This window comes from Canis lupus, chromosome 19, assembly GCF_003254725.2.
Source record: "Canis lupus dingo isolate Sandy chromosome 19, ASM325472v2, whole genome shotgun sequence".
NCBI classification, from domain to species: domain Eukaryota; kingdom Metazoa; phylum Chordata; class Mammalia; order Carnivora; family Canidae; genus Canis; species Canis lupus.
This window is the reverse complement of record NC_064261.1, coordinates 37,455,848-37,469,456: the sequence shown is the minus strand read 5'-3', so window position 1 is coordinate 37,469,456 and position 13,609 is coordinate 37,455,848. Positions and strand designations below refer to the sequence as shown.

Sequence of the window (13,609 nt, the reverse complement as noted above, 5' to 3'; positions counted from 1 at the left end):
TCAACCCTGATGACACCTTGATCTTGGACTTCTAGCCTCCAGAATTGTAAGAAAATAACTTGCTGTTGTGTGAGCCTCCCAGTCTGTGGTACTTTGTTATGGCAGCCCTAACATAGTATGGTATAACCCCATGCTAGGTCGATTTCTCACTCAGCCCTGTGGTCCTGAGAAGGACCTTTCGTTCAGCATGAGCTCCATTAATTCCAGTTTGACTGAATTTAACAGATCAAATGTTTTGTGTTGACTTTTCCTCCTGGGTTTTCTACTTCCTGGTGAACATCCCCAAGCCACAGGCTGGCCATGTTTAACACAAGGTTCCGGCTTCTCCAAGCAGAAACCCTTTACGGTCATCTTTTAAAAAACAGTATCTTAACCCACTTGCTGTTTGTCTTAATTTGCTTCTTTATTTCCTGAAGAACCAAGAAGCCTGGGATTTGGCTTTTTTTTCAGTGATTTGGCTATCTGCCTTGTGTGAGTCTTCTGGTTTGCCAGAAACTAGGACTTTGTTGCTTCATCTGTCTTCTTGGATTCTGACCTACTGCCTGGCTGACCTAGGTTTGTGATGTGGGTTTTGAGTGCTGTCCCTGCTTCCATGGCTTCAGTGTCTCCATGATTGAAGAGTGTGACAAGCGTGCACATTCTAATCTTGAATGGCAGGTATAGTCAGTGTACCTGTGGGTAGCTGTCTCAGTGCTACCCATGGACACATGAGGAAGTTGGGGCCCTGTCAGGGTCAGTGCAAGAAAGTGGCACATTAGGCATTTGGTTTGTTTCTCAGTAGTACTAAGACCTTCCCATTCATACTCAGAATCTTTCCCTCTGCCTTCCTGGCTCTTATCCTTGACATTTCTATGACTTCTAGAACCTACCAGATCATTCTAATAGATTATTCTGCATCCCAGGGCATGGTTTCTTGCTTTGTGAACATGACTCATCATGAGCCTCTACATGCCCCCATATTGACCAGCTATATTCTGAGGAATCTCTGTTTTCTATTGCTGCATAGGCTGATAAGCTCTGGCAGGGAGTTAAAACAGGACCACTTTGCTATTTCTTAGACACTGCGAGCTTTCAAACCTGCCTCTACCAGAATATGTAATAAAGTTCTCTAAGTGGCCGAAAAGAATTTTTCTCAGAAGATCCAAGAATTCCTAGGTGGCCTTGTTCTATCATGGCTAGGCCATGTATCTTGTGTAAAATCAGATGTCTTTATAGGTGCAGCACGCTCAGTGCTGTGCATGAAAGTGGTTTATCAGGGGTAAGACAAGGAGTTGGGCCTTGGGCAATTGAAATAAATCTGGAGGCATGAAAGGAGGAGAATATCTAATAGTCAGTGGGTAAGTCAGAATGGGGGAACCGCTTGGGTAGTCCAACATGGGAACATAAGTAGCAAAAAGGAAGTGTGCAACCTGGACAGGTTTGTTTTATTGACTTTCTGGGAAGACATTAATCATTTCTTGCTGTGGTTATCCTTTTTAAAAAATAATAGTTTGGAACAGCTAAGCTGTAAATTCTATTTCTAGAATGCAAATCTATTTTATTTGCTAAGTATCAGTATCAGAGCACATTAAGAGTCCAGCTAACACATACAGGATGCCAGCAACATTTTGGCATCTGAGACCAACTTCTTTTCTAGAAGAAAAAAAAATTTTCTTTGTATAGTTTCTCTTAAGGCCAAGGCAGGCGAAAATTCAGGTGTTAGGGTTGGTCTCAGAGAATGCCTTTGGGAGCATAAGACGACCCATGGGTCTCCATTCCATGGAACTCCAGTAACTTGTGAGCCACTGGACCTCCCAGTAGTGAGCAAAGAGTGCCTTTGATCCTTTAATCCTGAATTTAATTTTGTCAAACCATGAATCAAGACTCTAGAATAATTTAAAGGTGGATTACAGTTATACATGGAGCTTTCTGCTCATAGAATGACAGGTGGGGACTGGCTGTAGGAGAAAGAAAAAGTTCGCTCTGAAACAGTAAGATGAAGTGTGGTCATATAGCAAGCAGTGAACCAACCATCAGTTCAGGGCAAACCAGTCAGAACCTGCCATATCACTCTCACCCTCTGTGTTTGCTGGAGAGATTCTTCTTCCTAAGTCACCCTCTTCAATCCTCTCAGTGGCTCCAAAATCTAAAGTAGAATGTTGGGCGTGAAGAAAAGCAGCGCGTTACCTATACCCTCAGTATGGTCTTCCCAGCGCTTGCCAATCCCAACCATGTGTTGAAAATGGATAGATTTATACTATCTCTGTCAAGACCAGCGGCATAATTTGTTGGATCCAATGCAAAATGAAAATGCTGGGCTCCTGGCTCAACAGTCAGGAGTTTCAAGAGTTTCAAGATGGTGCCAGCACAGCATTAATTCAAGAGCAGTTCCTTTCTGAGGGGGGCGCTCTGTGTGACCATCTAGGTTGTGTGTCCATGGAACTGGCCCTCACCCTTTCTCCCAATCTTCTGCTCTTTTGCCTTTCTGCAAATGAAGCCCATTCGCTTTGGGTGCTGTTTTGAAGTCTCTGAGCCATTCAACAAATCCACCCAAGCAACTTGCGTACACCATTCTTTCTCTTGTACTGTCTTGTTAAGAGCCACAATTTTATTGAAGTGAGGAAAAGGCATTAGAACAGATTTGACAATGTTCTCTGGCTCATACTTTCCAGTGAGAGATGTCCTTAAAGTGCCAAGATCCTCCTAGATATTCTGACTCTGAACCAGGGGTTCTTAATGAGGGGTAGAGATCAGGGTCACCTAGGATGTTTCTTCAAAATACACTTCCCAGGGTTCCTAAATCTGTAAACCCAGTTTACCTATTCTATCGGAAAGGCTTCTCAGCAAAATATTGGTAAAGCCCCACTTAAAAGCTATTGCATTTCTTTGTGATTTTATATATTTTATTATTTTTTGGATATATGTATATCTATGAGTGTGTATATGTGCCCCCACACACCGATTAGAATCTGTTTATTTTTTTTTTTTTTTTTTTTTTTTTTAGAATCTGTTTAAACTGACATTTGTTTTTGAGTGTTTTAAACTTGAATATGTCTCGTAAATTCTGCGTAGTGATGATTATCCACTTTGACTCAGAGTGAATTTATTTGTGAGTGGATCCAGCAGAGGCCACAAACTAATTATTGCGACCAACCAAGAGAAATACAGGGAATGAGGAAATGCCACAAGTATTGACAATATTTATTGTAGCATATGGCTAATGTATAAATAGGTACTAGAACGATGGATCTCAGGGGATCATTCAAAAGGAAAATTAGTTAAATTAACTTTTCAGGCAAACCGAATTATACATTATACCCCCTCCTGTAATGCTATACAAAGTCAATGTTTGTGAAGAGGAGAACTGGAGGCTATAAATCAAGCCTTTCATAAGAACTGTTGTGTCTGCAGGGATTTTTTTTTCTCCCCTTTGCGTTTTTGGCTCTTAGATGAATGAAGAATTTTCTCAGCAAATTATTAATTACTCCTTCTTGCCTATAGAATCGAGTTCACTGTAGTTATGTAGGAGTCAATGGCATTCAAGCTGCAGCTTTTGATGAAGTAATCGGCCGCTTCTGGGGCCTCTTTCAGCTGCCCTGGGCGTGCTTCACATGCAAACGACTGCCAAATGGATTCTTTCGACATTCCAGCCAATTAAAATACATTTAAAGTGCAGCTGGTGGAGAGGCAAGCCGGGCGGTTGGTTGTGCGGAGAACTTCGGGGCAGGGAGACAAAAACACAAACTTTGCGGAGCCCAGCTCGGGCAGCCGGGCCTGGCGTTTGGGGGTGGGGTGGGGTGGGGGGTTGTGCAGTGGAGAAAGTCACCAAAAAAGAAAAAAAAAAAAAAAAAAAAGAGGGTCGCTTTAGCTCCCGTAGGAATCCAAGATGACACTTGGAGCGCCACCTCGGAAGACACAAAAGAGGGCAGCCTGTTGGTTAGGGTGTCAGTTTTCCCCCCTTGCCTCTTGAAACTGCGGGGGTTGGCCGGCTGCCCGACGTGGTGCTGCATGCAAATATTGACAGAACACAGCGGTGTTTGTGAGACCCGGGCTGGGGAGGCCAGGGATCAAAACTCTCGAAGGAGGATCCGAGCACCCCCGGGGCCTCGCATCACTAAGCGGTTAGAGCCCTGACCGAATGAAAGCGAAAAAGCCCCGGGTGAGCTAACGTGAAACACTCACCGCCCCTGCCTCCTATGCCTCCTCGGTAAGGACAGAATTTTCTTGTTCTCTTCCTTTTTTTTTCCACCCCCCCCCCCCCCCCGGTGCCGGCGTGCGCGCGGAGCTCGGAGCGGCGGGGCGCCCCGCGGGCTCGGGCTGGGCTGGGCTGGGGCTGGGGCTCGGGCTGCGCTGCGCTGCGCGGGGGTCGCCGCCGGGTCCCCGCGCACCGGGGCTCGCGCTGCGCAAACAGGCGCGCGGCGTTGCCAGCACGTGCCCCCCCCCCCCGCCCTGCACGACCCCGAGGGACACGTTTTTTCAGCGTCTGCCCCCGCAGATCCATCCCAGTCATTTGTGGCGGGGGTCCAGGTGTCCCGAGGTGCAGAGCGGAGGGCGGCCTCTCGCGCACCGACCCTCCGGATGCACGGGCTGCTTTAGTTTTTCCTTTTCCATCCAACTCGGCGCCCGGTCCTTCCGCGGCCGGCCCCGCACTCTGCAGGCGAGGGGCGTTTGCTTCTTCCCCAGGTTAATACCCCCTCGGGCGCAAAGCCTTCCGTTTTACCAAAGCCGTGTCCAAAACGTTCTCCAAGTGCTTTGCTTGATCTGGACTTTGATTGGAGAACCTGCTCGATTAGGAGTTTTGTTTGCAGGCAGCCGTCTCGTGCACTCTTAAGGCGGCGGCCGCCCTAGGACTGTCGGTGGTTCTGCAGCTCACTCGATGCCCAGGTGTGTGCACCGTCCTCGGATGCCCATCTTAAATTCCTGAGAACTAAGTACGAGAGTGTGGCTGAGCAGGGGCGTTGATTCCTACCCATCAATTTACAGGGAAGGCCACATAAAGTTCCTGATTGTTTCCTATCTTAGCTCGACACGGGAGGCCCTTTTTGGCTCCAGTTTTGTTCATTGCAAACAAAGAATCTTGCACATTTCACGGTGAAGGATCACGTTGCAGCGTCCTGAGCTCAGTTAAATGCGCTTTATTAATCTTTAATGTGCCAGTAGCTCTGAGGCTATGCCAAGCTGAGACTTTCCAAAACTCTCCAAGCTACCTGCTGCCAAGATAAACGGTGGTAGGCCCAGAAGGGATATTTTAAGGAAATTTGCAACAGCAGAGTTTTTTTTTTTTTTTTTTTAACCCGTTAAGTTTGTCATGAGTCAGTGAAAGAAATCTTAAATAAAAGAGATTTCAGCGAGAACTGCGTCCGCTCTATACCCTCTGTGTGTGAGACCTACTGGAAGGAGTGCACCTCCTCATACAGCGGTCTATGCTCCAGGTGGGGGAGAGAATAACGCCTTCTACTGTACGGGGGTTGGGCGTTGTTTATGAAGTGGGTGCTGTGTAAATGGAGACATGTGTGAATGCAGAAAGCTTTCCTGCCTGTGGCAGTGTCTGAGCCCAGAGGAAAACAAGGCTACACATGTGGTGGGCCGCTTGTCCAACACAACCATTTCAGACATACCAAAAGAGCCAGAGATGGGCAGTGGCCACAGAAGTACATTGGGACTTAGAAATCTAACTTTGTACAGAAGAAAAATGGGGTAGTATGCTGCAGGAAATTGGCTCTGAGGTGGCCTAATGACTCAGAGAGCAACGTGGACCTAGGTTTGACCAGGTCCTGGAGAATGTAAGGCTGTGACCCCTTGGGGCCGTAGGTTGGCTCATCAGGACAACACAGGGTGAAACTTGTCATCTTCATTCCTTGAGGATGCAGGTAATAGACAAAAGGGGACCCTGCCCTTAAACAGAGACTTCATTTTCAGGGTCACCATGAGGAGAATGCTGATTTGGAGCTAGGAGGAGCCCCAAGATTTGTTTCTGACTTAGAGTCATGGAAGCAAAGACTTTACAAATACTTGCAGGCATGATGGGAAAGGATCAAGAGTGAGGGATGATCTCAATTAAGCAGGAAGGGTTTTTTTTTTTTTTAAATCAAAGCATAATTAACATACAATGGTTAAGCGGCTGTATTTATGGCTTTATCGGGTACAACAGTCTCCTTACTGTGGCCTAGAACAGGGTTGATAAACGACCGCATGACAGGCCAAAATCTGCCTATGCTGTATTTTTATAAATAAAGTTTTATTGCAACACAGCCATGCCTCTATATTTACATACTGCCTGTGGCCACTTTTGTGCTACCACGGCAAGGGTGGGTAGTTGCAATAGAGTCCCTACAGCCCACCAAAGCCTGAGACATATACTACCTGGCCCTTCGCAGGTAAATTTGAGAGGTAAGACATGGAGAACAGTGCTTCTCAAACTCTCTGTGGTGAAGGACCAGTTTTTTGTTTTTGTTTAAATTTCCAGTGTGTTCTTGACTGATAGCTTTATTAAATGTGATAGAAGTGTTGCTCGACTGCTCTGACAATATCAAATTGGTACAAATTTTCTAACATTTACTCTTATATTTTGGGCTAATCTCATTATGGATCCTCAGCAAATAGTTGTGGCCCAGTCTGCTGCTGGTCACACTCTGAGCAGCTATAGAATCTGCTTAGGTTTCTAGTCTCATCTTGTACCATTTGTTCTCAACTTCCAGTCACACTGCTGTTCTTGCTGAGGATGGAATACAAGGAATTCTTTTCCGAATCTGGGCCTCTGCTCCTGATGTTTGCTTGATCTGGAAATCTCTTTCCCTGTCTTCTTCTCTTAGCCCTTCCCTTCCTTAGGTCTCTGTTTCAGTTAACTTGCTCAAGGAGACATTGGGGCCACTCCCTCGGAAAAACCTTTCCTCTTCTTACATCACCCTTCTTTTAGAGCACTTCTTACAGGGAATGTGTGCCTTGTTTATTTATTTATCTTTCTACGATTTATTTCCCTGTAGTGCTCTGAAGTCAGTAACAGATAATGTAATCCCTTGCAGCTGGTTTAAGGAGGAAGGGATTTCATACTGGTTTTAGGGGACATATACAATCTTGTAGGAGTTGGGAGGCAGACAGAGCTTCTGAGCTAATGCTCAGAATGACACAACAGAATTTGCCACTGTGTGTTTGTCACTGTACAAAGTTTGGAATTGGGAAGCTGATGCCACCCCTGCCAGCTCTAGGGTCACACCATCATCTCTTCTACCAAAGTGAGAATCTCTGTTTCTTGAATCATATGAAGCTAGGACAGGATACTCCTTGCTAAAGAGACTGCATAATAAGCCTCTGACAGGAATAGTAGAAACATCTATCTCATGATCTTCACTCAGAATTTAAAATCCCACTGATGTGTGTGGGGAGGTTCTCCTGGGTGAAATCTGGATCGTGGAAGAACTTAAGCTATCAAAGTGTCAAGTAATACCGCCTTAGGTTTTTTAGTCTCTACTACTCTATTGGAGTCACCAGAATCTACCCCCATCCCCTATTTGAAGTTACTGCCCATGAGGGCAGGAATCTTGTCTGCTTGCTCATCACCATATACTAATGCCAAGACTAGTGCCCGGCATGTGTAACATGCCCAATAAATGTTGACCACGAGAATAGAGGCATGAGTGAATGAATGGCATGTTTCCTGGAAGTCTGTGGTTTATAGGAGGGTAGCATGGGGCATACATGAGAGAGATTAATGGATATGAATCAGCTTGGGGCATGTCTCTATGGTGAGAGACAGGAGACTACCCACAGGCAGTAAGTACTCTCACTTTTGAACCATACCTTGTTTTTCAAAATGGAAACATACTCATATAGCTGCAGTGAGCCAATCTGTTTAGGGATGGGAATATTCTGGTTGCTTCCTAGTATTATCATTTGCTAAGGGATTAGATATATACTACAGTAAGTGCTATAAATTCATTGACTCGCTCAATCTGCAAAATAGCCTGATAAAGTCGGTGTTATTTCATTTACAGAGAAGAATCAGAGGCTTTGTGTGGTAAAGTGACTTCCTCAAGTCACAGAACTGATGAATGGTGGAGCCAGATTCAATTCCACAACTTTCTAAAACCTAAGTTTGTACTATTAACATGTAGTTATAACCCATGTTATAACTACTATAGCATGTAGTTATAACATTTTTCTGGTTGTTGTTCCTTCACCTAAGACCTTCCAGTTTTGTTTCTATCCTAGTGCATCTATTAATTAATAGGTTAATTATTTAATCATCAGCTCAATCTATTGCATTATCAGCTTTATGTCTTAGTAAGGTGAAATCTAGCCATCAGTACAGGTCCTTGGTCATCATTGCTAACATTGCTGATTATCAACAATGAATTTATGTGTCTATAAATGAGCATGTAAAGGGGTAGGAAAGGTCTAGATCCACAGTGATTAAAGGTATCAAACATTGCTCTTAAGGACAAAAAGTTCTAAAGGACAGAATCTATCATTTATAAGGCACAACCCTCCAGCCTCATACTATATGTTTGATTAAAAATTTCAAATTTTTGTGTTCTATTTGGTTAAACTTCTACTTTATTTTATCTCTATTAAACACATTAACATTTGGTAGCAGTTGTACTTGTCCTTTGATGGCAGAAAACAAGTTGAAAATTATGGTTACACTTAAAAATTTTAAAGGATTCAAAGATACCTCTGAAAAAAGAGGCTCTGACCAGGGTTGGAGTACTCAACAAAGATTACTTGATAACGATGTATATGATGAGATAAAACACATAAAGTCTTGACTTTGGTAGCTGTAAAATGCTAAGGAGAAAGAGAAGTATTTCTGGAATGGTGTAGTAAATACCTCTGAAATTCTACTACTTAATAAAAGCAAGGCGAACATGAACAAAAATGATTGAATCAACATTTGTAGAACTTGGGAAATTAAACAAAGGCTTGCAACAATCCAAGGAGCACTTATTCAGGAGAAAAAAAATACCTGACTTTCAGTAAGAACACGAGCTCTGTCATTTAACTTGCCACATTCTCATTCCCATCTTTCCAGCTTTGACAGAGCTTTAAAAATGAGCAGTTTTGCCATCCATGGTAGTTCTGAAAAACAGTAGCCTAGAAGCCACTGGAGTGGTCAAAATCTATTTGGAGTTCCACAAAGAGACTTATTCCTAGGGAGTTGTCATGATTTGACCTGTCTGTTGGCTCTCTAGGAACTCCCACTTCTAGGTCTTGTCATTATTTGAACTGGTTCAGAACTCATTCAGTGCAGAAAACCTTTCTCCAGGGACACTTGTCAAAAACAATCAAAGCAGTTGTTTAACATTGCAGCTGCTTCAAGCAGGAATAAGAGTTGGGGCAAAAAGGATGAAAATTAAAAAAAATTAAATTAACAATTGGAAAATGTGATGTCCATCGGGGCTTTGAAAAACTCACATATCTCCCTGGGAATATAAAAGACATGCACATGTGTAGAGGTGTACTTATTCTTGGGAAAGACCTACAAAGGCCCTAGTCTCTCACCTATGGTTGCTCTTCTGGCTCTGCACAAACAAGGAGTGAAAGCTATAAAGAGTTGTAAATAGCTGGCAAAGTGAAGATATGGCTCACCATACACAGAAATCTCTTCAGCAAAGCCTGGAAGAGATTTTTTGTTGAGGCATCTTAAAAGAAAAAAATATGCCCATCTATTAGCTGACCATTAAGCTTATCATGCATTAAAAAGAATATGGATCTTACAGAATAGGATTAGAAAAGTCCCTAAACAAATAGCAACAATAATTTCAACAATAACAAACAGAAACAACAAACAGTGGTCAGAGAGATATCTGATCTCCAGTGTTGATGTATTATATTCTTTTATTTATTTATTTTTAAAACATTTTATGTATTAGAGAGAGAGATAGAGCGAGAGAGAGAGAGAGTGCACACCAGTGGTGGAGAGGGAGAAGCAGGCTGCCCATCAAACAGGGAACCCAATGTGGGGCTCAATCCCAGCACCTTGGATTCATGATCCCAACCAAAGGCAGACACTTAACAAACTGAGCCAGCCAGGCACTCCTGAGTTATATTATTTTAAATGTCCAACCTTCCAAAAAGTTTATGAGACAAAAAGAAAAGCAAAAAAAAAAAAAAAAAAAAGTTCCATAGATGGGGCGGGGGTGGTGGTGAGGGGTGGGGAAGGTAGTCAATAGAAACTATGTCTGAGGAAGCCCAGACATTGGACTCATTGGACAAAGATGTTTGTCCATAAATATGTTCAAAGAACTAAAGGAAATCATGACTTAAGTAATAAAATATAAGAAGAATGTTTCAGCAAACAGAAGAATATTAATAAAGATAAATCATGGGAAAAACCAAGTAGAAATTTTGGAGCTGAAAAAGTACAATAACTAAAATGAAAGATTCACTAGTGCAATTCAGTAGCAAATTTGAGTAGGCAAAAGAATGAGAAAACTTAAAGACATATCAAATGAGATTATTCAATGTATGAACAGAAAGAAAAAGAGAATGAAAAAAGTAAGTAGAAATTCAGAGACTAGTGGTACGCCTATCAAGTGTATCAACATAATGGGAGAATGAGAAGGAAAAGAGAGATAGGAAGGGACAGAAAGAGTACTTAAAGAAATAAGGCTTGAAAATTTCCCACATATATTGTAAAACATGAATCTACACCTCTAAGCAGCTCAATGGATTCCAAGTTGGGTTCAATCAAAGAAATCCATTGAGATACATCATAATCATATTGCCAAAAATAAAAAAAATCTGGAAAGCAGCAAGACAGAAGTGTATATATTTGTCTCATTAATATTAACAGCCAATTTCTCATCAGACCATGAAGTTGAACGTGCCCTATCTCATCTGATCTCAGAAGCTAAGCAAGGTGGAGCCTGGTTAGGACTTAGATGGGAGAAACCATGAAGTACAAAAGCTATGGGATGACATATTCAAAATACTGAAAGAAAAATCATCAACCAGGAATTTTATACCCAGCAAGACTATTCTTTAAAAATGAAGGAGGAATGAGGACCTTACCAGATGAAGAAAACGGATAGAATTCACCCCTAACAGAATTTTCCTACATGAAATACTAAAGGAAGATCGCCTGGCTAAAATGAAAAAACACTAGATACTAATTTGAACCCACATAAAGAAATAAAGAACATTAGTAAAATATAAAAGACATGGCAATTGTGTTTTTGTTTGTAACTCTTTTTATCTTCTGCCTGATTTAAAAGATGCCTATAAGACAAAGCTGTAAGTTTTTTTCATAAAACTATGTGGATGAATTTGTAATGTGTATGATAACAAAAGGACAAAGTAGTTAATAGAGCTATAATCAAGCAAAGTTTATGTATAATACTGAAATAAAGTAGGTATTAAACCAAGTATATTGTTATATTAGACAACGTAGTTGAAATAGACAAATTCATAGACACAAAATTCATATTCAAAATTCTTGAAATTGACTAAAAAACAAATAGAAAATATGAATAGACTTTTATGAATTAAAAATATTGAATTAGTAATCAACAAACATAGCACAAAGAAAAGGCCCAAGCAAGGTAGCTACTTGATGAATTCATTCAAATATCTAAAGAAAAATTAATACTAATCTTTCACAAATTCTTCCAAAAGAGAGTTTTGGAAGAATGAAGCATTTCTCAGCTCATTGTATGAGGCCAGTGTTACTCTGATACCAAAATCAGAGAAAGATACAAGAAACAAAACCTACAGAAAAACATGCCTTATGGATATAAATACTATAGTCTTCAACAAAATACTAGTAAAACAAATCAACAATATATAAAAAGGATTATACACTGGCCTAAGTAAGATGATTTATCCCAGGGATGTAAGACTAGTTATGCACATGAAAAATAATCAATGTAATATAATAACACATTGATAGAATAAAAAATTGATGATGAAAACTTTATATAAACTAGGAGTAGAAGAGAATCCCCTCAACCTGATAAAGAGCATTTACAAAAAACTTATAGCTAACATTGCATTTGACAATAAAAAACCTTTCCCCCTAAAATCAGGAAAAAGATAAGATGTCAGCTCTTCCCACTTCTCTCCAACATTGTATGGTAGTTTTAGCCAGAACAATTAGACAAGAAAAAGAAAGAAAAGATGCCAAGTTTGAGATGAAGAGGAAAACCTATCTCTATTTGTTGACATGGTTTTGTACAGAGAGGATCCTAAGGAATCCACTAAAAAAAAGAGGTAATAAATGAATTCAGCAGAGTTATAGGATACAAAATCAATATTCAGAAATCAATTGTATGTGTATATAACAGCAATGAATAGTTCAAAACTGAAATTAAGAAAAATAATGCAATTTAAGTGCATCTGAAAGAATATAATATTTAGGAAGAAATTAAAAAAAAAAGATGTTCAAGCCTTGTACACTGAAAACTACTGTTGAATGAAATTATAAAGGACCTAAATAAATAGAAAGATACCCTATGCATGCACATTGGAAGACTTAATATTGTTAAGATAGCAATATTATCTGAAATTTATCTACAGATTCAACACAATCATCAAAATTCAAGCTGATTTTTTTTTCAGAAACTGACAAGCTAATATTAGGATTTATATGAAAATGCAAGTGACCCAGGATAGTACAGACAATTTTGAAAAGAAAAGCAAAGTTGAAACTTCTAATTCTTGATTTATTTATTTTTTTTAAGGATTTATTTATTTGAGAGAGAGCAAGAGAGAGGGCAAGTGCATGAGCTGGGGGAGGGGCAGAGGGAAAGAAACTCAAGTAAGACTCCATGCTGAGCTTGGAGCCCAACATGGGGCTCGATCTCACAATCCTGAGATCATGACCTAAGTTGAAATCAAGAGTCAAAAAAAAAAAAAGAAAAAAGAAATCAAGAGTCAGAAGCTTAACCGACTGAGCCATTCAGAATTAGGTACCCCCTAATTCCTGATTTTAAAAGCAACCATAATAAAAAAGAGTGTTATCACTAGCATAAGACTAGATCTATATATCAGTGGAATAGAACTGAGAAATATACCCTCCTATTTATGGCCAGTTGATTTTTGAAAAGTGTGCTAAGGCAATTCAGTGGAAATGAACAGTCTTTTTAACATAAGGGCTTTGGAACAGATAGATATCCACATGTAAAAGAATGAAGTTGGACCCTGAACTCAGACCTTATACAAAAATTAACTCAAAATGAATCACAGACCTAGATAAATGTAAGAGCTAAAACTATAAAAACCTCTTGAAAACATAGGAGTAAATCTTTTTGATCTTGGATTAGGCGGTTTTCTCAGATATTACACCAAAAGCAAATGACAAAAGCAAAAAAAAAAAAAAAAGTTAAATGGGACTTCATAAAAATTAAAAGCTTCTGTACTTCAAAGGACATCTTCAAAAAAGTGAAAAGACAACCCACACAATGGGAGAATGTATCTGCAAAGCATATATCTGAGAAGAAACTTGTATTCCATAGAATGGAATATTACTCAACCAGAATATATAAAGAACTCCTGCCACTCACTCACAAGAAGAAAAGTAACTCATTTGAAAAATGTGAAAAAGATTCAAGTCATTTCTCCTAAGAAGATAAACAACTAATGAAAATTTGCTTAGCATCATTAGTCACTAGAGCAAACACAAAGCAAAACCAAA

At 40.5% G+C, this 13,609-nt stretch overlaps 1 protein-coding gene across 2 annotated transcripts in view; it reads left to right on the top strand.

Annotated features, from left to right (window-relative positions):
- The first annotated feature begins 3,889 nt into the window (after positions 1 to 3,889).
- The window catches only part of NCKAP5 (NCK associated protein 5), a 960,379-nt gene continuing 950,659 nt past the window's right edge, over positions 3,890 to 13,609 (top strand). Inside the window, exon 1 of one of the 2 annotated variants that reach the window (XM_049097384.1) lies at positions 3,890 to 4,186. The gene's annotated coding sequence lies outside the window, so the exon portion shown is untranslated. The remainder of the gene's footprint in view (positions 4,187 to 13,609) is intronic. The other variant, XM_049097386.1, reaches the window with a different exon arrangement.